General features: G+C 43.4%; 1 protein-coding gene across 3 annotated transcripts in view; it reads right to left on the bottom strand.

Moving 5' to 3' along the window:
* Nucleotides 1–24567, bottom strand: part of FMN1 (formin 1) — a 444603-nt gene extending 420036 nt beyond the window's left edge. For all 3 annotated transcript variants that reach the window (XM_067742229.1, XM_067742240.1, XM_067742249.1), the window contains exons 1-3: nt 24468–24567; nt 23852–23983; nt 9397–9461 (exon numbers count right to left, since the gene is read on the bottom strand). The gene's annotated coding sequence lies outside the window, so the exon portion shown is untranslated. The remainder of the gene's footprint in view (nt 1–9396; nt 9462–23851; nt 23984–24467) is intronic.
* Between the last annotated feature and the right edge of the window lie 496 nt (nt 24568–25063).

Raw genomic sequence — 25063 nt, 5'->3', positions numbered from 1 at the left:
AAAAAAAATGTCAGAGCACCCCCAGACTTTGAAGCAGTCCCCCTTGTGATTAGGAGCTTAGCTGTGGGTATGGACACTTGGAACTATGTCTGCTCAAACATTTAAATCAATCCCACCTTTGGCAGAAGGCTGGAAACTTCTAATGGGACTATTTAAACAATATCTAACTAGTCCCTATTTTCTGACTTTTGAATTTAAAAGAATTAAAGTGTCATCTCTAATTTCAACAGGTCCTCAGACAGAGATTTTCCACATCACAGCAGCTACAGTTGGACCCAAAGGTTTGGCAACGGGAAAAGTACCATATTGGGCTCAAAACATATCTTCCTTTAATAAACTGTGTTGCTCTGAGAATTCCCCATTTGATTGCCATTCAGAATTTCACTACTTTATGCAAAACTCTCATGGCCACAGTTCCTACAGCTGGATGTCACACAGGGGTCTAAGAGTTTTCACACCATTTGCATATAATTGTAAAAGCATTTCAGGATGATTCCACAAGTTCATTCTCAACCATCTGTCAACTGACCTCAATTGAAAGGCAGAAACATAAAAAGCATATTACTGTATCAGTAGTCAAAGACCTCACCTATCCAAATGGCAGGCTTAGAGAGAATAAAGATGAAGATAAGTATATACTTATGAAACTGATGAAGCTAAAGTTTTGAGGTATAGATGGCTGCCCAAAATAACTTGTTACAGCAGTCTCATGCTGCTTCTAGAAATCTCCTGTGTTCCTGGAATTCAAATAACATCCAAAAAAAAATCCTTTGAAAAACATAAAACAACTTAATAAGACCATTTCTGAATTTGAGATGGCTAAAACTTCAAGGCTGAACAAATAAATGTATGCTACAAAAAACAGAAATTGAATGTTGGGACAAATGGCTAGTGTTCTGATGGGAGTGCTTATGGTTTCATAGTCAAATCAGAGTTTTAAAGGCAGAAATTCTGCTTCTGCAGTGTAGCCTAGCTTAGTGCTTTCCTTCTGACATTGTGACACTGTAGGAATACATAGAAAATCATAAAATTATAGTCTTCATGAAGAAATCTCTCAATTTCACTACTTTCTGTCTAACAGAAAGATAGATCCCTCCGCCTTACCAGCACACAAGGGAACCCCTGGGAACTGAAGGACTCTGAGCACAGTTCTGATGTCAGGAAGAGTTTACATTGTCTGTGACAAGTTTCAAAAACAAGTTGAGATAAAAGCAAATATACAATAAGCACGGCAAATAGGTCTGTGATGGTAATAAGAATGTAGAATTACAAGGACACAAAGGCCTGGAGTTCCATAATGTTTTTTTGCAGCCTTTTATAGAAAGTTGTAATTAGCCCAAATTTCTATCTCACAAATTGCAGAGTAAATCTGTGAATCAGATGAGGCCACCAGGGAGCACACTATTAAATACTCTTTTGTCATCAGAGTAAGTAAAAATGTTCTCTAAAGTGGGCATGTACTTTCATGATAAATCAGTTTTACAGTTGGGGGAATTCTGTATGGATTAAGAAGATCAGCGTTTGCCAAGAAAATCCTTCTTGGGCTTCCCTGGTGGCGCAGTGGTTGAGAGTCCGCCTGCCGATGCAGGGGACACGGGTTCGTGCCCCGGTCCGGGAGGATCCCACATGCCGCGGAGCGCCTAGGCCCGTGAGCCATGGCCGCTGAGCCTGCGCGTCCGGAGCCTGTGCTCCGCAATGGGAGAGGCCACAGCAGTGAGAGGCCCGCGTACCGCAAAAAAAAAAAAAAAAAGAAAAAAGAAAATCCTTCTTGGGCCTGACATCATCATGAGAAACATCCGCTGGCTGCATGGGGGGCCTATTTGAGACAAACGGATTTACAGCATTCGAGTTATTCTTCTAAAAAGTATGTTTTGGGGCTTCCCTGGTGGCGCAGTGGTTAAGAATCTGCCTGCCAATGCAGGGGACACGGGTTCGAGCCATGGTCTGGGAAGATCCCACATGCCGCGGAGCAACTAAGCCCGTGAGCCACAACTACTGAGCCTGCGCGACGGGAGAGGCCATGACAGTGAGAGGCCTGTGCACCGCGATGAAGAGTGGCCCCCGCTTGCCGCAACCGGAGAAAGCCCTCGCACAGAAACGAAGACCCAACACAACCAAAAATAAATAAATAATTTTTTTTTAAAAGTATGTTTTGGAACATGAAATATTTCAGTAAATACCAACATTTTATAATATAAATAACTTCTGGGCATGTAAATTTAATTCCACCAATGGGTCTTGGAATCTAATTATTAATGAAGGGAAAATGAACTATGGGGTTTTCTTAAATCTTGATGTTGGGAGACAGGATGCAACATTTCCCCATTCCTCTTCTTCAGTTGCAGCTGCATTCCCAGACCCAAAATGTCACTCTTATAACCATAATTACAGTTAGTTCTTCTTCAATTCTACGGTGTTTCAGTAAAATCTGTACACTGAACACATTCACAAATGTGGTTAGAAAGGTGGTCGTTTATACAATTGTGTGTTTATATCACTAGCTGTCATCATAACGCACGGATATGTATAGTGTGCAAAACACAGTGATTCAAATGGGAAACATGTATGATGTATCTAAGGTGCTCACAGGTTTTACAGTATCAGTGAAAAACTGACACCACTACTAAGGTACAAAGAGGTGGAACATGTGGATTTATGGCTAAATGATCAGTGCACATACTAACTCGAGGTTCCATGGCGAACCTGATGCAGAGGCCACTGTATACTTAGTAGCCTGGAAGCAGGATGGCAAGATGAGGAAAGCACGCCACATATCGCGGGAGTGTCGTGAGGATTAGCATGCAGCGATGGACCACAGCCAGTGTACAACAAAATGCAACTTGTCACCAAGCGATGGGAAGGAAAAGGGAAGGAGAGGAGACTGACACTGGTTATGTGGTTTGACACTGAGTTAGAAAGTCTGCCTTTGTTATCGCATTTGACTCTAGCAATTATCTTCTGCCTCATAAGGTTGTTATTTTCATTTTATACATCATAATAAATGACGTTCACAGAAGGAGGTTGTAGAGTTGGGCTTCAACACAAGGTCAGTGTAACCCCAAAGTCCACAGTCTTTTCAGTACAGAAAATTCGAGTAGGAGGGGCTTGAAGACTGGCTCTCAATACTCTAGCTTATTAGAAAGGATTTTAAACGTTGGGAAATGGAAAAGAGAAAGCAAATCATTTCAATAAAGCTGGAGGAAAATATACAGGATGGAGAATGGAAGAATGTGACCTTGAGGAGGAAGAGAATAGTGTGGACGCGAGGAGCCATATCACTGAAATAATGCAGTTAGTACAAGGATGACCTTCCCAGAGATCTTCCAATAAAAGAGCAACACCACACATCCCACAGGAAAATGATGGAGCAGCTGAAAAACATGTCTAAAGCTGTCGTGTAGCAGAGTGACCAACCTGCGGCTGGCCTGGGATATCCAGTCCACCTTTTTGTGAAACTGACAGACCAGGAATCCCTCATGCGTTTATTATATGAGCGGATATACAGAAGAAGTTTTGGGGGTCAGAGGGACAAGAGGCATGAAGGGGACATATTTAGTTATAGGAATCTGGAGAGAGAGGGGAAATTGTAGGTAAGGGACAGGAGGAGAGGGAGAGAAAGATGAGGACAACAGACAGAAAGGGACAATATCTGACCCACAGAGGAAAGGAGGTAGGAAAATCCTTTGTGTTCATAAAAGACTTTGTAAGACTGTGAAACCAAGCAGTGCTGCTTCAGGGCCAGGGTGAGAGAGCATGGCCAGGGTTGGAAAAGGAGCCATTCTTTCCCATGCACCATCTCCTTCGGTGCCCTGAGAACTCCAGAAGGCCATCACAGAAGCCTGTTGTGTTCATCAGGGTGTCGTTTTAACAGAGGGGACCAGCAGAAGAGGCCAGGACAAGGCTGTGGGACAGTATGACTGGTCTGATGGCCGAGCATATATGAGGCTCCAGGAAGTAACTGGGGATGTTTTAAGAGGTAGAAGAAGTCCTATGTAAACAGGAAAAACTAAGATTCACCATATTAAGGTGTTATCATTGTGGCCTCACTTCAACCCATAAACAAGTGACTGCTGGGTTATTAAGTCCACACAGGGTGAAGAAGGAGGAAATGATACAGAAAGGATAAGGAAGAGAAGAAACTCAATGATAAATACGGCTCCCACCCCAAAGAAGGGAAAAATCAAAGTCATCCAAATGGAGTGGGTTTCTTTGGAAGACTTGCTATAATTGGACATTTTTAAGTACATGTTGATGACTATTTGATAGAGATTCTGAGGAAATTAAACCATTATAAATCCAGTACCACAGACCTATTAGTCTTCCTTAATATCTACCCCTTCTCAGAGTTCAATCCATTACCTGGTCTTCTTGGTTTTACCTCCATGAAGACTGGGTACTTGGATGAGTTGGACTTCAGAATATTCCCATCCTGAGCTAGTATTATTTTTTTGTATACGTACCGTAAGAATATTATGGTACATATTCTTCTTGGAAAGGCAAAGAGGTTTTGCTCTTTTAAAGCTATGTTCCATAATATTCGACATCATAAAATTTTCATTTCCAACAGAAACAGTAGATCCCAATAATCATTAAAATGTTCTTGGTTCAGTTAATTAGACCACTGAATTCCATAAAACCCAGAATTTGATCTACTGGTATTTGAGGGATCAATCTAGTATATCTAGATTCCTGTGAGGCATGAGATGAAATGAGCAAATATCATGTAGTTCTGCATGTTCCCAACTCTCATACTATATGAACGTTACCGATGGCAATATCCCTGTGTATGGCTAACTGACCCATATTTGGACTTACAGAATGGTTGGGCAATCAGAAACATTTCCGCATTCCACACTGTAGTGCTTCAAAAAGCAAACTGTAACAGTTCTACTGTGTCATGATTTCTGTTTCAAAATTTGGGAATGGACCCATGGGGCTAGATCAGGAGCCTGTGAAACTGAGCAGATCTTTCAGATGGAGAGAATTTCTCCTACAACATACTTGCTTTAATTAATAAAACTAGATTACTTTCAAAGGAAAGAACTTTCTTAAGAACTAGAGTCTCAATCATAGAGATTGTCTAGGTTATTTCTAGGGAGAGAATTGACATTATAGAAGAAAATTCCTCAATCTTCTAAGTGCTTTATATTTCCTTCTTTTATTACTTCTTCTCATAAGAAATTCAAGAAGGCAGGTAGCCCTTATTTTTCCACATCTTCTCCTCTTTCCCTTGTTTTTTTTTTTTTTTTTTTTTTTTTGTGGTATGCGGGCCTCTCACTGTTGTGGCCTCTCCTGTTGCGGAGCACAGGCTCCGGACACACAGGCTCAGCGGCCATGGCTCACGGGCCCAGCCGCTCCGCGGCATGTGGGATCTTCCCAGACCGGGGCACGAACCCGTGTCCCCTGCATCGGCAGGCGGACTCTCAACCACTGCGCCACCAGGGAAGCCCTTTCCCTTGTTTTTAAATGAAGAAATGAGTCCTCAAAAGCTAAGCTTAGAACACTTCACATAGTGCTTGCTATATATCTGCTGGCCTGGGAACTAGAAACCAGAAGATAAGTATGGCCCCAGTGAGGTCAAAATTTAGTTCACACCAAAGCAGAGAGGCCCTGCAAATACCTACCTGCCTACCCCATACACACATACTTAGCCGTATTCTCCCACAGATGTCAAAAGCATCAAGAAATTCTTACCCATATAGCATCCCCCTCAAACGAGAGGTCCTGCCCCAGTTGGAATGTTTATTTATTATTGTCAGAGTTGAGCTGAGGCTACAGTGCCTTAAAATCCCACAGCGCCTTATACTTTTTCAAAGAATCTCACATGCATAATCTTATTTAAATAAGCAACTTATCTGATCAGATGTGAGAGATAAGTGGACTTCGCTGAGGGAGTTTTGAGAGAGCTACCTGGCTGGAGGGTCCCCAAAACAAATGGCACATTTTCCATTTAAAAAATCATTCCTTGGAGGCCAACTATATGTCAGACATTTTCCTCTACACCATTCTGGATGGAGAATTTGTCTTTGGCACCTCTAACCACCCTTCTTCTGCTTCCCTTCCCCTCACTCGTAATATATTTTCTTTCCTGTCCCTAAGAAAAGTCACTTTCAAAATATGACCAGATAGAAATCATTCAACTTTTGACTACATGGGTTAGCCAACACAGTATTTCCATTTGCAGGCTTGCCCTGTCAAAGGTAATGACAGGCTGTAGAGCCAATTTAGGGAATTCAGCTTCACTTAAATAGAAGCGGTATTGATTCGGTCAGAGGTCTTCCCAGCACTGACAAAATCCTAATGCTTCTGCCTGCAGCTAAGACACAACTTAGGAGTACCAAGAGTGTTTGTAAGTTTTGGCTCTCAAGCAAAAGCTTTAGATACCCAAGGTAAATAGCTTTAGCTCTTTCAATAGCTAATTACTATTAAATAGTTAATTAAATAGATAATTACTTGCTTAGTGATCCCTCACCACGTGCTGGGCACTCTTCTTAGGGCTTTATCTGTTTTAACACATTTATTTTCACACAGGCAAAAAAGTCTATGAGGTAGGTACTATTATTTATCCCTGTTCTTGTAATGAAGAAACTGAGGCACAGAGAGTGTAGGTAATTTGCTTAAGGTCTCACAGCTGGTAAGTGGCTGAGCTGGGATTTGAACCCAGATGGTTTGCCCCAGAGCCCTAGCTCTGAAAATCCCTTATAGGACTGACCAGGGACACCAAGCCTCATTCAGAAGACCACTCATTCACTAATTCCTCTTCTTTTAGTCATAGAATATGGAGCACCCACCCCATAGTACAACTCGTCCAGGACTGATCAACCTTCATGTGAGAGAGTTTCCACCCAGGCAGCGCAGACCGAAGAAAAAACAGTGAATTCACAGTCAGAAGGCTTGGGCTCAAATCCAGCTTTGCCAGTTGCTAAGAGAATGATCTTCTGTAAGTCACTTAAACGTCTCTTCACCTCAGGGTCTTCATCTGTAAAATAGCTTTTTATTCTCCCTATTTTCAATGCAATTTCATAATCCCCCTGCAGAGAAATGGAGCCCACTCTCCAAATTACTTTTCTAGGTAGAATAAATTCAGGGCACATGTGGAATCAGAACCTAGACTTCTGGAGACAAAAGATACCACATGACGGTAAGGAGTGAAAGTAGGCAAAGGAAACAGAATAAGAAATTTACAAGTAGGGGGAGAAACCAAACTTCCATCAGTCATGCAAGAACCAGAAGGAGAGCAAGGCAAGTGTGGGAAACAAGTAGGACTGAATGTAAAATTAACATGGGTGAGAGATAGAGGGATTAATCAAGGCTTACTATTTCCACCTCTATTATAAAAGAAAATTCATTATTAGCTTGAGTGAGACCCAGGACACAGTGATATCTCCACCCAGCACTTATAAAGCCTTTTCTCCTTTGGTCCAAACCCTTTGTTCGGCATTTAACATGTATCAGCTGAAGAGGTGCTTTAATTCCTCTCTCCTGGCCCATGCACAAAGGCAAAAGTCTTCAACCTGAGGCCCTTCTTGGGCTCTTACCAGACTACGACGTATCCATGTCCTGCACTGGGGCTCAAACCTGTTTGGCCTTCTCTGTTAGAATGTTTGGCTTGATCACAATGGTGCCCATGAACCCAGACTTCAGATGTCCTTAGGTTCCTTGCCTCATAGCTCTAAGTTTCAAGGCACCCCTCCCTTAGCACAGCTTTAGGACCGATACTGCCTTGGTTCAAATCCCAGCTCTTCCACTCAGCATGGTAACCTTAGCTATGTAATCTCTATGTGCTTCAATTTCTCATCCCTAAAGTACAGGTAATAATGACACCTGGTAGACCTACTGGCATTGAGAACCCAGTGTCTGACACTTGGTAGGCACAATAAAAGTAATTGCGATTATTATTTTGTGATTCAGACCCACGTTATCCAGGAATAGGCTCCCAACGCACCCTGCCTCTAATGGCCAATTAACCTTCTGTGACTCATTTTTCCTGTTTGATCAAAAGCTCTCTAAGGGAAGGGACTGTCGTCATCACCATCTTTGTATTCCCTACAGCACATGCCTCAAAGATGGCAGATATTCAGTAAATAGTGGACTAAAGTATCATTATGTGAAGACACAGGTCCCACCCGTGTCTCTGCCTGGAAATTCAAGCACATTATTTGTAGCCAGATAATGATCAACGATGGCTTGAGCTTTGCTTTCCAAACACACAATTAAAGTGGACCAAAAAAATCCTTATCAGGAACAAAACTGGCTTTCCATCGTTAAAATGTGTATCAAGAAGAGAAAAATATGAAAAATGCAAAAAGATTAGAGAGTAAAAGACTAGATTAATACCAAAATTTCCATTAAAGATCAAAGTGACAGTTGGAAATATAAAAAGTGAAGAAAAGAGATTTTTTTTTTGATGCTCCAGGAGTTTAAACAAGGGGAGAAATGAATTCATGAAACCTTGACTAGTGCCTGAGAGAAGAATGAAAGGTATGATTTCAGGATTCCACCATAAGCCGCATATGTGTGTGTGTGTGTTTGTGTGTGTATGTGTGTGTGCGTGTGTGTGTATGTATATATATATATATATATATATATACACTTTGTTGTTCCCTTTGCCTGAAATTTTCCAGAATCTTTATGACTCAGTCTCTGGCTGCCTTCGGGTATCTGCTCAAATGACAACTCATGAAAAGGCTTCCTAGGTGACTCGACATGAAAAAGTGCCCACGCCAATGTCACTCTCCAGCCCTCTCCCAGATGCGTCTCTCCCATGGAACTTAGCATCCGCCACATTACACATCCATCGATTACTCAGTCTCTCCCCACATACTGTAGAACACAACCACCATGAAAGAGGAGTTTGTTCCCGGCTATGTCCTATCCTCGAGCGATTAACTAGAAAATCATGGGTATTCAATAAAGGTCTGTCCAATGAGTGATCCATTTATTAATACAAATATTAGTAACTACATATATAAAGTGTTTAAAAACAGCGCCTGGCACATAGTGGGCCCAGTTAGCTATTCATAGTGGGAGTAGGAGTAGCAACATTCCTCCCTCAATTCTTTTGGATGTTTTAGTAACAAACATCTTCTGCCTCCAGGGGCTAGAAAAAAGTGGGAAGGGTGAGATAAGGGGGTGGGGGAAGACAACTCTGAAATCTAAGCATGGAGCTCTTTACTTTCTTTAGGGGGCAACTGGGGACCACGAAAGTGCCCTGCAGTACAGCATGGTCAGAGAACAAGCTTTAGTGGGGTTGGGGGTCTAACAGCATGCGTGGGAAAGCAAGGCTAGAACCAGGAAGTTGGGGGTGAAGAGACGGTGTAGAAGCCCAGGGCAAGGGTACAGCTTGACAGTGAGCAGAGGTTCAAGGCGCAGCAGTGACTTAGCCCCACTTCTTACCTAGATTGACCTTCTCTTGGGCAGGCTCCAGGCTTTGAGATGTCAAAAACGTGATGCCACTCAGCCTGTATAGGAAAAATAATCGAGGCTTACCTAAAGCAATTTGCACATTAGGGATGTGTGTGTGTGTGTGTGTGTGTGCGTGTGTGTGTGTGTGTATTGCTGTGTTGCCTGTATATTTGGCGAGGCCAATTCTAAGGGGCTTTCAGAAATAGGGATTCATGGTGCTGACCTTTTCTGTTCTGATGTGAATCTAGGGAAGAGACGATCCTGCATCTTTCATGAGACACCCGTTATCTCTCACCTGAACAACTGCCCAGCACTGGGTGACTAGCCGGGTGGACTTGCCCATGAATGGGGGAGTTTCTTGGATACAAGCCTTTCAGTGCTAAACCCAGCCAGGTATCCAGGAAAACCAGCACCAGTTGGCCACCCTCCCACTGCAGTGCCTCGCAACTGGTCTACACTCACACTGCAACCAGAGCAATCTTTTGAAAACAAAATCTGACCTCGTCTCCTCCTCAACTAGTCACACAGTCAAAACCCTTCAGTGGCAATCTTTCTCTTAAGACAGATTGCAGCCCTTAACATGGCCGGACAGGCCCTGTGTGAAGAGGACCCCCCCTGTTTCTGCAGCATCATTTCATATCCTGCTGCAGCCACAGTTCCCTGCCAGTGGCTCACGTGCCGACCACTCCCTCCCATTGCGTGGGCTCTGCACATGCTGTTCTCTCTGCTCAGACCATGAATGCCATCCCTCTTTCACCCAGTTAACGCATAATCATCTTTCATATCATGGTTCCATCACTGTCACTTGTTCAGAGAAGTCTTTCCTGACTTTGAGGAGCACACAAATTCCCTTCTCTGTGCCCTCCAGTGTGGTAGCCACTGCTGTCCCTGCTCGCCCATAGCCTCACCCACACCCTCCCAGCGGTCATCCCCACGCCCCGAGAGCTCCTTGCTGCAAAACCCTGTGACTTCCTGCCGGATGGCTTTTGTCTGTCCATGAGCGTCCTCCCCCGCACTTGGAGACTGGAGTGCGAGGCAGGAACAGATCAGGTAGACTTTGGGGGCCATGAAATAGAGTCCAGATTTTATTCTTAGTCCAATGGGAAGGTATTTGAGAATTTTAAGCAGAGGACAGACGTGATCTGATTACATTTTTAAAAGGTCACCCGGGCTGCTATATGGAAAATTGACTGTGAAAGGGCACGCGAGGAAGCAGAGAGAGAGACGAGTTGGGAAGCTGGTGCCGTAGGGATCGCTGAGGAAGTACAACTGAAAGCATAATGAAAAATACATCAGTTAGAGCCTTCAAGTTCAGGGTCAGCTCCAGCCCAGCAGCTTACCTGAGAAGGCCCTCTGAAGTCTGTTTCACACAAGTTGGTTCTTGGGGAGAGGGTCAAAAATCTTACTCTTTGTATGTATGAAGTAGGGAAGAACACATACTAATATAAAACCAGATATGCAGTTATCTGTGCTATTAACATGTCATGGCAGGGGTGGAGAGAGCAATTAGAGAAAAGTCTAAAGGAGAAGGACAATGAAAACAAGGCTGAGGAACACTGTTCCGGAATATCAGACAGGTGGCAGGCTTCTTCTGAGGACCAACAGGTGCTCTTAAGTTGGCCTGGAATGGCCCCTGGCCTACTGGACCAACAGCCCTGAAACTTCCCTGTCACCTCACATTTCCTCGGAGCTGTACAGACACTGACTAATTCACCTTCTCAATGGGAAGATGGTCCAGTAAGATACAATGGACTATTTGTAAGTCAGCCTTTCTAAACACAGATACTCCTATTTGGACACTCCTGAGATGTACAAGTGAAGGAAGGAAGTTTCAGGAATTGAATAGGGTGATGCAAATACTCGGCAGGATCTCCAGTCCTATGTTTAATGTTTCTCTTTCTTCCAAGACTCCGCCTACCTCTCCCCCAGTGAATTCCTATGCTGCCAGCACACCCAAGCACAAGTGTCCCCTCCCCTGAAAATCCAGGGGGAAAAAAAAAATGATTCATTCCTTTGAGCTTCCAGAGCACTTTGTAAACATAATATGAAAGGCTACTTTTTCTCAAGCACTTGTGGCAAGTATTACACTATACATTTGACCCGAATCATTTCATTTAATATTCCCACTCTTAATCCCATTTTACAGATGGGAAACAGAGGCTTAGAGAAGGGAAGGAGCTTGCTCGATGTCATACAGCAAATAGATGGTAGAGTGGAGATTCACCACCAAGCAGCCTCTTAACCTCTGGACTGTATATACACTATTATATTACTCATCCCACTGTATTATAATCAGTAGTTCATATGCCTCTTTCCTCTATGACTTCCAACATACATGACCAGGTGTCATGAAAAAAGAATGAGTTTTACAATTAAATCCTGTTGTATAACTTTGGGATATTACTGACTGTGACTCAGCTTCCTCATCTATAAAATGGAGACAATAAATTCCTACCTAATAGATTTGTTGTCAAGAAAAAATTAGATATAACTTTTTTTTTTTTTTTGCCGTACGCGGGCCTCTCACTGTTGTGGCCTCTCCCGTTGCGGAGCACAGGCTCCGGACGCGCAGGCTCAGCGGCCATGGCTCACGGGCCCAGCCGCTCCGCGGCATGTGGGACCTTCCCGGACCGGGGCACGAACCCGCGTCCCCTGCATCGGCAGGTGGACTCTCAACCACTGCGCCACCAGGGAAGCCCTAGATATAACTTTTAACTCACCACAGTTTCTGGTACATAAAGGCCCATTTAACTGAACAAGTATTAATTGCGGGCCTATGGAATACCAGGCCATAGGATGGGCTCTGAGGTTAAAGAAGTAATCGAAGCACTTTCAAGGAGCCAACACACTAGGACTTTAAAATACTTTGGTTGCTCTCAATTCTCGAGAGCAGGGAATATGTGCTCTTCAACCCTGAATTTTCAGCGTTCAGCAATGCCTACCACCAAACGGTACTCAACGACTTTTTGGTGATGAGTGATAATGGTTCACACTGCTTTGGAGACCCTAAGTATTGGGGATGATGAATCATTGTGTCCAGTTAGTGGCTGTCGTTTATCAGACAGTAGATAAAATAACTGAAAGTAAAGCACAAAGATATCACCCCCAGGACTTCCCTGGTGGCGCAGTGGTTAAGAATTCGCCCACCAATGCAGGGGACACGGGTTCGATCCCTGGTCCGGGAAGATCCCACATGCCGCGGAGCAACTAAGCCCGTGCACCACAACTACTAGAGCTCATGCTGCGCTACAGGAGAAGCCCCCGCAGTGAGAAGCCCGTGCACCACAATGAAGAGTAGCCCCCCTCGCCGCAACTAGAGAAGGCCTGTGCGCAGCAATGAAGACCCAAAGCAGCCAATAAATAAATAAATAAATTTTAAACAGAAAAAAAAAACCATATCACTCCCAGAGTCTGTATACATTCAAACATTTAAGCACAAAACAACTCTCAAAATACATTCCCATAGCAAAATAGAATATATGACCTGAACAATATAGAAATAATAATAACATCTAATAACACTCTGGAGGTGAGGAAGGGAGGAACTTTCTGAAGTGTTAACCTTTCGAAAAAGGAAGTCAATTGATACTGTCTGAGGAAGAAAGCTCATATAAACGGTAATATAATTAATAACAAGGACTCCGATTTCTTAATACTTTTCATGATACTTTAGCCATAGAGAGATTTTTTTAAAGAAATAATGTATTTTGAAAAGGGGTAAAATTATTTGAAGCTTGACCATTCTTTAGTTTCAATTGTTTCTTTTAATTGCTTGAATTTTTTTTTAATTAATCATTTTGTTATAAATAGCATCTCTATTCATCTTTTTTTTTCTATTCATCTTTATAAAAGTATTTCTACCTAAGTATCCATCCATTCTAATAGACAGATCAATAGATAGACAGATGTCTGAAATGATATTCACTAAGGTTAATGATGGGAATTGTAATTTGGAGATGAGTTTTTAAAACTGTCATCTTTGTAACTTTCTGCCTTATTTAAAATCTTAATAATCAACATATATGATATTTTTTAGTGTGTTTCCTAAAACAGGGGGAGAGAATATACCGAGTGTAGTTAATTCTTCCTGGTGGGAATATGGGTCATTGTTATCTTCTTCTTGGTACCTTTTGTATTTTTCACATTTCCAAATATGAGTTTTAAAAGAGTTGTACAACAGAGTCTGCGTTCATGATTATGTTTCTTTCCTTTTAAGTTAGACTCTAAAATAGGTAGGAAGCATGTTTTTTAATTATGTTGGAAACGTTGTCTTTAAAATGACTTGAGAATCCAATTTGCAAAGAGAAAAGACTGGATTCTTTTGAATGCTCTTTATAAATGTAATCCACTTAAATAAACAGAGTAGAGAGCTAACGAATGGTTATATGTGTGTTTACATTTTCCAAGGTTTTTACATGAAGACTAAGAGATTATGAAAGAGATTATGAAAAGCTTCATGATGTCAGACTATGTCTGATGGAGTCTGTAAGACCAGGATTTCAAACTAAGTGGCTTTCCTTGTCCCTTTTTCTTTAAGACATGATTACTGAATGTCAACATCTGCTGGCTATGGTAAATGATAAACTAGAATAACCCAGTTCTTACCCTCTAGTTAAGAATAATGATCTAAATACACAAAGGGTCACAGAGTTGTGAAAGGAACTAGATTATATGAGTGTTGTGGAGCGTGGTGGATAAAATATCTGAGCTGTTTAGTTTTAACAGAATGTGCTATGGTAACATTTTTTTCATTTCTAAAGGTTTGGGGGGTAAGAGTTGGGATTCTGATTTATTCCCTAAAATAACTCAAGGGATCTACTCAGTTTCTTATAGCTTAGAAATTTAGAGACAATGCAATTCAGTATTCCCTGGGTTTTGTATGATTATGTTAATATCACAGAGAGTTTTTTCAATTCAGTGAAGCACCTGGCTGTGAAACCGTTAATCACTGTCAATTCCAATTTAGAGAAGAGAAAATACATTTTTGTTTCTCTTACTTTTTGGAAATGTCTTCCTTCAATGACAGCTTGTAGCCTTTAGGGTTTTTTTTTTTAATAAAGGAAGGAAGAAATTTTTCATAAAAAACTATATTTGCAAAGTGCTTTAAATCCTACTGCATGCTGTCAAAATGTGGGTCGGCATTTTTCAAGCCGAGGAGTTAATAACATTTATATGGAAAATGATGGAATCTTGGACTTAAAGGAAATTTAGAAGTTACCCGTTCCATCCCAATTCTGGTTTCTCTCTTTCATCGTAACCTTTGTGAATGGCCATCCAATCTCAGCTTGAACTCTTCTATGGCAAACTGTTCTCTACCCTACAAGGAAATCTCACAGCATGCCAGACAGCTCTATATGTTAAAAAAAAAAAAATCCCCTTATTCTGAGTTAAAATCCATTTCCATTAATATCCTTCTGTGGATGCTTGTTCTTACTTCCAGAGCTGAAATGAGTAAATACAACTTCTCTTCCGATAGTCCTTTAAGCACCTGAAAGCCAGTCCTGTTTCCTGAGACATCTCACCCTGACTAAACCACCCTGGTCTCTTCAAGAAGCCCTCAAATGGAAACACTTTCATCCTTGAAAACCTTGCATACCATCTGACTGTTCTTTAATGTGCCACAGGTTCCACTACAAAGCCGTGCACGCAGTTAAAAACGGCTCCTCAACAAATGCCAAAAGTTGTTCCGGGATTACAAATGTAACTCTTGCAACGGTCACTTTAAATCATTAGATGAACACATCTTAAATACCTAGATTCTATCTTACTATCTCTTTGTCTATCTTGAGTTTCAGTTTCCCCTGCACCATGTTTCTCTGCCTCTGCAATTTTGAAGAGCACTCTTAAATTACTCCTGGTTGCAAGCAACTGAAACTGATTTTGGCTACCTTAACAAAGAGAAGCATATCCAGTTTCATGAAATTCATGGGCAATTTCAGGAAATCAGAGAAACAGTAGAAAAGCCAAGAGCAGGAAGAACAGGAAGCAGAGCCTTCCAACATCCACTGGGACAGCGCTCAAGGGCCATCCTTGGAGCACTTCTCTGTGACTTAAATCCACTCACTCCTAGTCAGTGCCACCTTTCAATCCTAAACTCTAATTCCTGGGGAAGAGACTCCAACTGGGCCAGCTTGGATCAGATTTCTATCCTTGATTTAAGCAGTCCTGACCAGGGACATGGTCTTGTGTATACGGAGCCCATGCTTGTATATCCATTGGGGTCATTTTCAGAGAAAGGAAAATGAATGAGAACAAGACAGATACCCCAAATTACTGTCCTTCTAAAGGAAAGTAATATTCAGAGATATTAATCTATGTTCCTTTTTCTTTCCTCCTTATATTTTCCCCTTTTGCTTGACCTCCCCCAGTAAGGCAGGTATCAGAATTGGTGTTCATTGCATCAGGAGAGGCACGTGGCAAGGAGAAGAAGAGAAATAGCCTTAGAATACTTTTGGATTTTGTTTTCCAAAATCCCAAACACTTAGAAGAACATAGGGAAGTGCTTGAAGGAGGTAAAAAGGAATGAGGTTTACGGACATGGAGAATCTGGAAGAAACATGGAGGATTAGCCCTGATGGCTGTTGGCAAAGGAGAGAGGTAGGCTTATGCATCCCGAAGGAGGAGGGATCCAGGCCCTGCTTCCTGGCAGTGTCCCCAGGGAGGTCACAAGCCCCTGAGCTGTGTGTGGTACACCTAGGCAGAAGGAACCATACGATTGTCACCAAAATAATTCTGCGAACTAAAGATGACCTGGGCAACAGCAACTGAGGCAACCACGTGAGCAGAAACACTGGGTGCTACAGTGTAACCTGTGTGGTCAGATGCCTCAGTGACCAGAGGGTCCCCTCTCCCCATGCTGCCCCACTGTCAGCTCCCGGGAGCCTTGACACAACTCTGGGAATACGTGTCTAGGACCCTAAGAAGGACTGAGAATAAGTCTTTCACCTTCCCAGAAGGAAGAGGCTTGAAACAGACAGGAATATGGTTTGTAAAAAAAAAAATAATAAAGAGATGAGATATTTTTTATACCTGTCTTTGTAGATGGAGATTCCCATCCGCTACACTTGAATGGAAAAGACAGGAGCAAAATGAGAATTGAGTAGCTGTTTCCTCCCTCTCTGTGAAATCTGACCTCATCTCATTCAAGCAGCAGGATCTACACATCATGCACTGACTGCAATGTTTAAAAACCTTCTCTCCTAAAAATTGCCTTAGCAATTTTTTTCAATCCTCGTGTTCGTGACCTTGGTTTTCCTGATGCTGCTCTCCTGGGTTCATGCCATACCTCTATATGTGTTGTCTTAGACAACATACCCCTTCTCCCCTCTTCTGTATATTTCTTCCTTCTCAGATGTGGTTTGAGCACAAGCTCCCTAGCAACCACTTTGGAGTCTTCAGCTACCTCCCCTTTTGCTTTGTCATTTGCCCAATTTGTGACTATGATACCAGAACTTTGTTTATCTTTTTACAACATTTTCTTTATTTCGATAAGAACACAACGTGAGATCTACCCTCTTAAATTGTTAAGTGTACAATACAGTATTATTGACCACAGATACAGAATTTTGTTTTTCTTAACTAATTCTGCCTTAGTTAAGATCCTAAATCTTGCTAACAGTGCTGCAATTTAGCAGTTATTGATGTATGTTTTAACCCAAAATAATATTTAAAAAAAGACCAAGCCCCCAAAATTGAGTCCGAGAGTTGACTATCCTTTCATTTTTGAGGTTGGCAGGGCTATTTCTTCCTGAAGAGAGGTTGAGTGATGTAATGAACAAAGCCCAGGGAGTCAGGTGACCTGGATCTATTCTTGGCTGTGCGACTGACCATAAGTGACCTTGGCCAAGTCACTTTTTATCTCCCTATCTCAGTTCTCTCCACTGTACAACTAGAAAAATATCTTGTCAACCACCTAGAGGACAACTTGGGTACAAGAATTGTAGAGTAAGAAAGAAGAGAATGCTGCTTGAGGAAACAGTAAGTTTATTTTTTTTCAATCTGTCAATTTCCTTAACGACACTAGGGTATCATGGAGTTTCGGTTCTTCAAATCATGGAGAAAATTAACATTAACCTATGTTTTCAGAGCTTAGAAGAAATCAGGACCAGCTTAAGACAAATCAGAAAGTGACCTTAACACAAGGACAATGCCCCTTATTACATGTGATGTACTCTATTCATATTTATTTGGGGGTTGGGTGGGTAGGAAAGAGTGGATTCATAAGCCGGGTTGATCTCCTGTAGTAGAAGATGCTACCTCAGAAACAGAGATAAAAGGAGACGAGGACATTGGCAAATGGGGACAGGATGGATGCCAATTCTGCAGATGAATTCTGTTTTCTGCAGACCTGTGGGCTTTTAAAAAATTATGTGCAAAGCTTTCCAAATATGAACTAGGCTTAGAAAATTTTCTAAAGTGGCTGCCTTTATCTAAAAAGAGAAAGGATAATCATTTTAATGCCTAAAAACAGCAACCCTCGTTTTTTACTAAATCCATACCCAGAATACTGCACTATACTTATGGTTTATTCTGCTTTGAAAGTTTGAAAAATTCTAAAGCCAGGAATGTTCTTTGTGGCTTATGAGGGCACAGACAGAAGGTGGAATGCAAGTCCAGCAGGTAGAGTAAATAGTACCCAGGTTCCATTTACAGCCGTACCCTTAAGCAAGCATGGTAACCTCTCCTAGCCCTGATTCACTCATCTAGCGAAGAGGCATAGTACCACTTACCTGCTGCACAGAGGTAACCAAGGGAAGGAGCTTAAATCCCCTGTATTAAGCACAGGATGGACACAGAGAAGCACATTCATGTTCACTGCCTGCTCTTCGAACAGACTCTGAGAACAGTTTTCTCAGAATAGAGCATCAACCGGCTATATGGCTCCATGGGGTAATGGTGAGACATTGACTTCATTAGTACTCACGGGGCTCAGACCACAGGGATGAGCTTTCAGTCAGTCAGCAGATCAGAGCTGCAATGTACCCGTTGAAAACATCGACAAATAAAGATTTTAGTTACCACATCCCAGGGACTGAACACATTCAACATAACTACATTTGCCCCGTTGTAATTCTCACAGAAGAAAAAGATCATTCAACGTTAAGACAGCAACTGTCATTCAAAAATACTTTACCCATCCTAGCTCAATCTTTACAACACCGAAGAGCAAAAAAGCAGCTCTGTAGTACTCAGAGAAACCGGCACACCGGAAAGAGCTCTCAGGGAACACGAGGCGGCACCGTGATCATCTATGTGCTGCTCAGAAGGGTATTCTCTTGGCCACAGGTGATGCCGTTCTTTCAGAGAATTTCACTGGAACTTCTTTTGTGCAAATGTCAAAGCTTGGGGAATTTGATGGTTTACCAAAATTACCATGCTGAGTGGATCACTGGGGTGAGCTTCTACCCATAAGTAGACAGTTTCTCCCTCTCTCTGAAACGTCCATCTTTTTCCTTCTGTGTTTCACAGAGGAAATCACTGAAGAAAGCATCTGAGCATGGAGGAGTGTGGACAGACACTCCTGTGGGCAAAAACAAGGCAACCGCAGCAAAAGACGAGCAGCCATGCCCTGTTCTGTTGGTTGGATTGCTAAACACTGCTCTGCGCGTCATCTCGTGTTCTCTGCGCTTCTCACAAAAACATGCACTACAGCGCTCCTACTGGGATGTTGGTATTAATGCCTTGACAGTAGCAACATAATGGTGTCTCCTGCCCTACATTTACAGACTTATCTACCCCCTGCCCCTCAGTCAGCCTTCTGATTGCATCTGCTACTTGTCCTTTAATGCCTACATTCTGATGACCCACATGAATATTATTTTTATTTATTTATGTTTTTGCGATACGCGGGCCTCTCACTGTTGTGGCCTCTCCTGTTGCGGAGCACAGGCTCCGGACGCGCAGGCTCAGCGGCCATGGCTCACAGGCCCAGCAGTATGTGGGATCTTCCCAGACCGGGGCATGAACCCGTGTCCCCTGCATCGGCAGGCGGACTCACAACCACTGCGCCTCCAGGGAAGCCCCCACATGAATATTAAAAAGTCCTGCCTAGGCAACTTTCATTCCAGTTGCTGGATAGGGCACTCAGAATGTTCACTGGAAAACCCAGTGCCATCACCAGAGACACTGAAACTGTAAACCAGCAGATTCATCAAATTGCCACTGCCTGTCCTCACTCCACCATCAAGGAGGCTTTGAGCGCAGCATCTAGAAATCTTCTTGACCAACTGCCCGCTGGACTCAAAAACGGGGTCTGTAGTTTGTTCTCACCATGAATCTTTGTTTTCTTTTTGTTCCCAGTGAAATGCCCATTACTAAGTGCCTCATTTCTCACACCACAGGGAGGCCTAACTTAGGGGGCACCTTATTCCCATCTATACCACCGACCCCTGAAATGAGACACAGCTGCTTAACTGGACTGACCTGTTTCAAGACTGAGAGGCTGATTCAATGAGCTAGGGAAATGGCTGAAATCTGTCCTTTGCTGCTTTCTCGCAGGTTGTCCCAATCTATGGTGTTGCTTTTGCTTTCTCTCTCCCTTTGTAGATGTCTTATCTTACAAACCCTAACCAGAATCTCTCTACAGCTACCTGCTCGATTTTGAGATATAAAACTTCCTGGAAAAAGGGAAGTTTCAAAGGGCCGAATGAGGGGTACCAGAATGTGCTACTGCAAAATATGCCTCTTTGGCGTATGGATTATTTTGAGTTAAATACCACTGAGTAGCAGCAGATGCAGGAAAAGCTCTAAGAACAGTGCACACGTTTTCCTTTTGTAAAGGGAATTTACATTTATAAAAGAAATTTCTATTTGTAAAAGCTGTCTCCTTCTCCCACGCCCTGAAGAGAACTCTTAACTCTTATCAATGGAGAAGTCACAGACTGAAATCCACATAACAAGCCTTACTAAACAACCCTTGTTTACCACACCTTTCCAGGTCACAGTCCCATAACTTGCCTCCCGCACCCAGAAGCCCCAAACTCCTCTTCCTTTAGCCAAAAGTGATTTTAAGCCCAGTTTCTAACCACCGCTTGGAGCTACTCATGTCTGGGGTGCTCCCACATGTAAGCTCCACGCACATGCTAATCAACTTCTGTTTGTTTTTCTCTCGTTAAAAAAAAAAGTTCTGTCTACCTCCAAAATATTTCCCCCAATAGCCTGTGACTCAGAAGACCAAGGTAAAAAGTGCTTAATTTGAAAGATGTTGGTCTTTAACAATGATCTATGACACTTGAGAAAGGAGAAACAGATACAGCCCTAACAAGATGGAATACAATACAGGTCAGTTTTAATTAAGGTAAGGAAATAGATAAATTGGTTAAAAAAAAAAAAGAGCAAGAACAGAAAACCTAGCCAGTAGCCCACTTCTTGCAGCAGTGAATTACAGAGGGCATTTCAGGAAAGTGGTGAGTTGAAGTGGCCTAAAGAGAGACCAACTCTCGCCCCTCCCCAACCCCCATAGGTAACTATGGTATTAGACATTCAAAGCCTAAAGAAATACAGAAATTCAGATTATTCAGGGACTTGTTATACATCTAGCCAGACATCTTGAGAAACCTAAGTGGGAGGGGATGGTCCATTTCCCAGAGGCTTGATTTCATATGTTGACAAGGCAGCCTCCATGTCCTTGTTCGTAGCCTCCTTCCCATCTTCCCACTTTAGTAATTATATTACAGGGCATACAAACGACTGCTTTGTCAGCGCTTCTGTGCAGACACTAAACACAGGAATGTTTCAATTCCCTCCCAAGGCCAGCCTGTTGGTGCAAGCTCGTATTTGCTCCATGAGGATACAATTCCCATGGTTTAGCATCTCTACAAGATCAAGCAAATCAGATTAGTGCCTATAACTTTAAGAACCCACAGGCTGGGACCTGCTGAGAAGAAAGCTGATTTTTAACACAGTGACTCTAAAAATAATGGCTCCTGTTAAACAAAGTCCCAACGAGAGGTTATGAGTCATCCCCAAACATGACCTAACAACAGTGGAATCACTGCATATTATTAAATATCCCTGATAAATTTTCACAATCCTACATGTCAGGTTTGAACAGGAAAACCATAAAAGCAAGATCATCTAAAATACCACTGCCTGGGATGACACACATGAGTCCAAAGCTTTGACATAAAATGACTGAAGCACCGTATGTGAGGTAGGAGAGGAGTGTTTCTGAATCTTCTGTCAAGGATGTTTACCATCATCACATCAAGTTCCAGTCTGCTCCCATTCCAGCCATATTCCTCCTCTGGAGACAGCTCTACCAATTTTATGTCTAAAGAGGAAGGAAGGTTAGGATAGGAGGTCCACCCCCAGACAACCATAGGACCCAGGGGACCCCATCCCCTTAGCCAAAACCTTCATTCTAAACAGAGTTAATCAAGTCTGTGATCGAGGACTGATGGATCACAGTTCTTCCCTGGGATTCACTTTGGAACTAGAGGAGAAGGGGGTTATCCTTAGGTTACAGAGCTAGATGGATGTGAATCCAGAGCTCCTGAAGGCACTGAGAGGACAAGGTCTGTGATGGGAAGGAATAAGGCTAAGACAGAGAAAGAAGAGCAGAAATAAAAGAATCGAAAGAGATAGAGACAAAGAGACAGAAAACAAGCTAGCAACCAGAAAAGCATCTGAATCTCAGGAGCTGGGGCAGACCAGCTTCCTTACTAAAACTAGACTCTGGTTGTGGCTCCGTTACATTAGCCAAAATTGCTCATTTTTGCTTAGAATTCTTTCTGCTGGGTTTCCATCCTGCACAACAAAAAATACCATAACTAATATAATTGACAATACACTCTAAATTTCAAAGTATCCCCAAAGAGCAGATAAGACTGTTAACCTCTCCTTCTATATAAGAAAATTGAACCACATTGATGTTCAGTGACTGCTTGCCGTTTTCTACGTGGGCAAAGGAAAACATATTATTCTTAGAGAATGAAAATATTGTAAAACACAAATTCTTCCATGCTGGCAAGCTAGAGTTTCTTCAATTACCAGGGGCATTTTTGATGTAGTTTTGCTTCTCCTGGGCAGAAGCCAATGCATTCACTAGTGATTCTGTAAAAAGCACAATTTACCAAGTCAGCGCACTGAACACCCACGGAGAGAGGAGCCGCCTAGGACAGGCCCAGAGGTCCAGAAACCTTCTCTAAAGCGACATCTTTAATGTATTTTAATAGAGCTTGCTAAGGATTTGCTCAAGCTGGTGAGAGAAATATCTGTCCAAACACACGCCACCTCTCTGAGTCTTAGGAGGACCCCAAAGACTACCATCCCCCACTGGAATCATCTTTGAGACTTAAAGAGGAGGGAGAAAGACAATGGGGTAAAAATGTACATTTTAAGGACAGAACACTGGCCTTTATTATCCTTGTTGGCAAGTGTTATTAATAAGAGTTACCATTCATTCTCCACTTACTATGTGCCAGGAATTACTGAGCATTTCAGCAACAACTTCCCCTATGAGGCACGTAATATTATCCCCAATTTATAGACAAGAAGTTAAAATTCAAAAGGGTAAGTGATTTGCCAAAACCCACTCAGCTAGTAAGTGGCTGATCCAGGACTTGAACCCAGGTGACACGTTTATGAGTTTAACCATTATGATATATCGCCCTCTGACTTTTACCCATTGTTTCCCTCCAGTGAAGCCACTGCTCCTTTGTTCCTGCAGATATCTAAAGGCATTTAATTCATGGGTCCTACTGCACTATAAACACAACTGAGAAAAAGGAGACTAATGGTTAGATATCATTGATCAAGGAGACCTGGGACTTTTATATACTATTGAGGTACTTCCTTCCATAATGACAGTTAATCTGATATGCAACTCTCAGCCTTACTGTTTTCCCTCCTGAATAAGGGTTAATAAGCCTGTGATCCAAATGATCTTGTAGTAAGCCCTAAGAACAGCTGAGCAACGGCTGTTGAATACCAATGGTGTGCCCATAAGATGCTACTTGCTGTAGACAACACAACCGAATTCTCTCTCCAGGAACTTAGATTCCCCCAAGAAGGCACACAGCACATGGATGGCACATACCCCATACGCAAACATGGATCACGCTTTAGTACAACTAGAGCCACTGTGGAATAAAGTCAGATGTTAAACTACTTGACCTGGTCCTCTTAAAGGCTTGGGTCTGGACATTCACCTCTCCGTAAATGAAGCACCCATACTGCACAGGGCTGTACCACTGGTCCTGGACTCTGCATTCTGCCCATCCGGAGTGTATGAATGCCAGTGTCAAACTCTTCAGGAGTCAGCTAGCAGCAGTGTGAATGATTAAAACAAAGGGTTTTCTGTGGCAATCTCAACAGTAAAGGGGGATAAGGAAACTCCTCCCATTCACACCCTGCTCCCAGCTGCCTGTGCTTGAGTTAAAGGAGGACTTGGCTCTGGCCTCAGGGGGGCAAGGTCATTGCTTATTATTTGGGGGTCAGCACTTACATGCCTGAACAGAGACTGCTTTTGCAGAACTTGGAGAGCTCTGATGGAGGAAGAGAAATGTTGATGGTGATGGTCGTGGTGTTGTTGTTGATGATGATGATGAAAGAAGAAAACAGTGATGGTGAATGCCACCTACAAATATAAGCACAAAGCAGCAATAGATATCCTTCAGGTCACTGCCATTCATAACCAGGAAGCAGCTTCCGTTCCCAAACCAAGCCCACTGAAGTATTCCCCCTCAGAACTAAACACATCCAGCTTCAAAATAAAGCGCTGCATCCCTCCCTCCCCCACCCGCCCTTCCACCCTCCCTGTGCCAAGCTGCGAATGAGACAGCCCTGGCGGGTCAAGAGGGCTGGGAGTTAACAGACAGTTCTGCAGTGAGGAGCGTTAGGAAGACCCGGCTGGGGGGGCCAACAACGCACTTCGGAACCTCTTAGTTGTGGAGCTGGAGGAACGGACGCAGAAGGGGAGGAAGATAAGGTAGCCGGGCAAAACAGATTCGACGCCTCTTTCCGAGAGCCCTGAAGCCCCAGGAGGCGGAGCAGGCAACCTTTGGTCGGGAAGGAGAAGAGGCGGGGCACACCGCCAGCAGGACAGACAAGGTTCTCTTTACCTGACCAGGTGCAGCAGCGGTAGCGGCTGCAGCGAGGATGCTACGCTCGAGTCCAGAGCCAGAACCTGAAGCCGCCGCCGCGCCGGCCTCCGTCGAGGCCCCGCCCCAGCCCCACCCACAACCACGAGGCCCCGCCTCCCTAGCACGCGCCGGCCAGACGGGCTGTTTAGGGGAGGCAAGCTGTGGACTGATCGGCAGGGCTGACGACCAATGGGAATGCACAGCGGCTCCTGGGCGGGCGGATGGCAAAGTCGGGTGGGAGGCGACCGCGCTCAATCAGCAGAGCGGCTGAGCCTGGCTAGGGCGGGGTTAGGTTATTGGGCAACGCAAATCCAGGCAGCCGGGTAGGAGGTGGTGGTCGCAAGGCTAGGTCTAAGGTAAACAGCCAAGGCAACAGCCAATCCCCGGCCCCAAGCCCCGAGCTTGCCTGCTCCCGGGCGCCTCTCAGAGCACACGCCCTGGACTGCTTCGAAGCGATGCGGGGAAAGGGAGCAGGTCCGTGACTCCCACGGTTCCTGAGATTCCCACGCCTCGGAGACCCCGCAAGGTTGTGCCACTCCCGTGGTCAGGTCAACGGCCTCTACCCTTGCACCCCC

The sequence above is a fragment of the Pseudorca crassidens genome, chromosome 1, assembly GCF_039906515.1.
Source record: "Pseudorca crassidens isolate mPseCra1 chromosome 1, mPseCra1.hap1, whole genome shotgun sequence".
Taxonomy (NCBI): domain Eukaryota; kingdom Metazoa; phylum Chordata; class Mammalia; order Artiodactyla; family Delphinidae; genus Pseudorca; species Pseudorca crassidens.
This window is presented reverse-complemented; position numbering and strand designations above follow the sequence as displayed.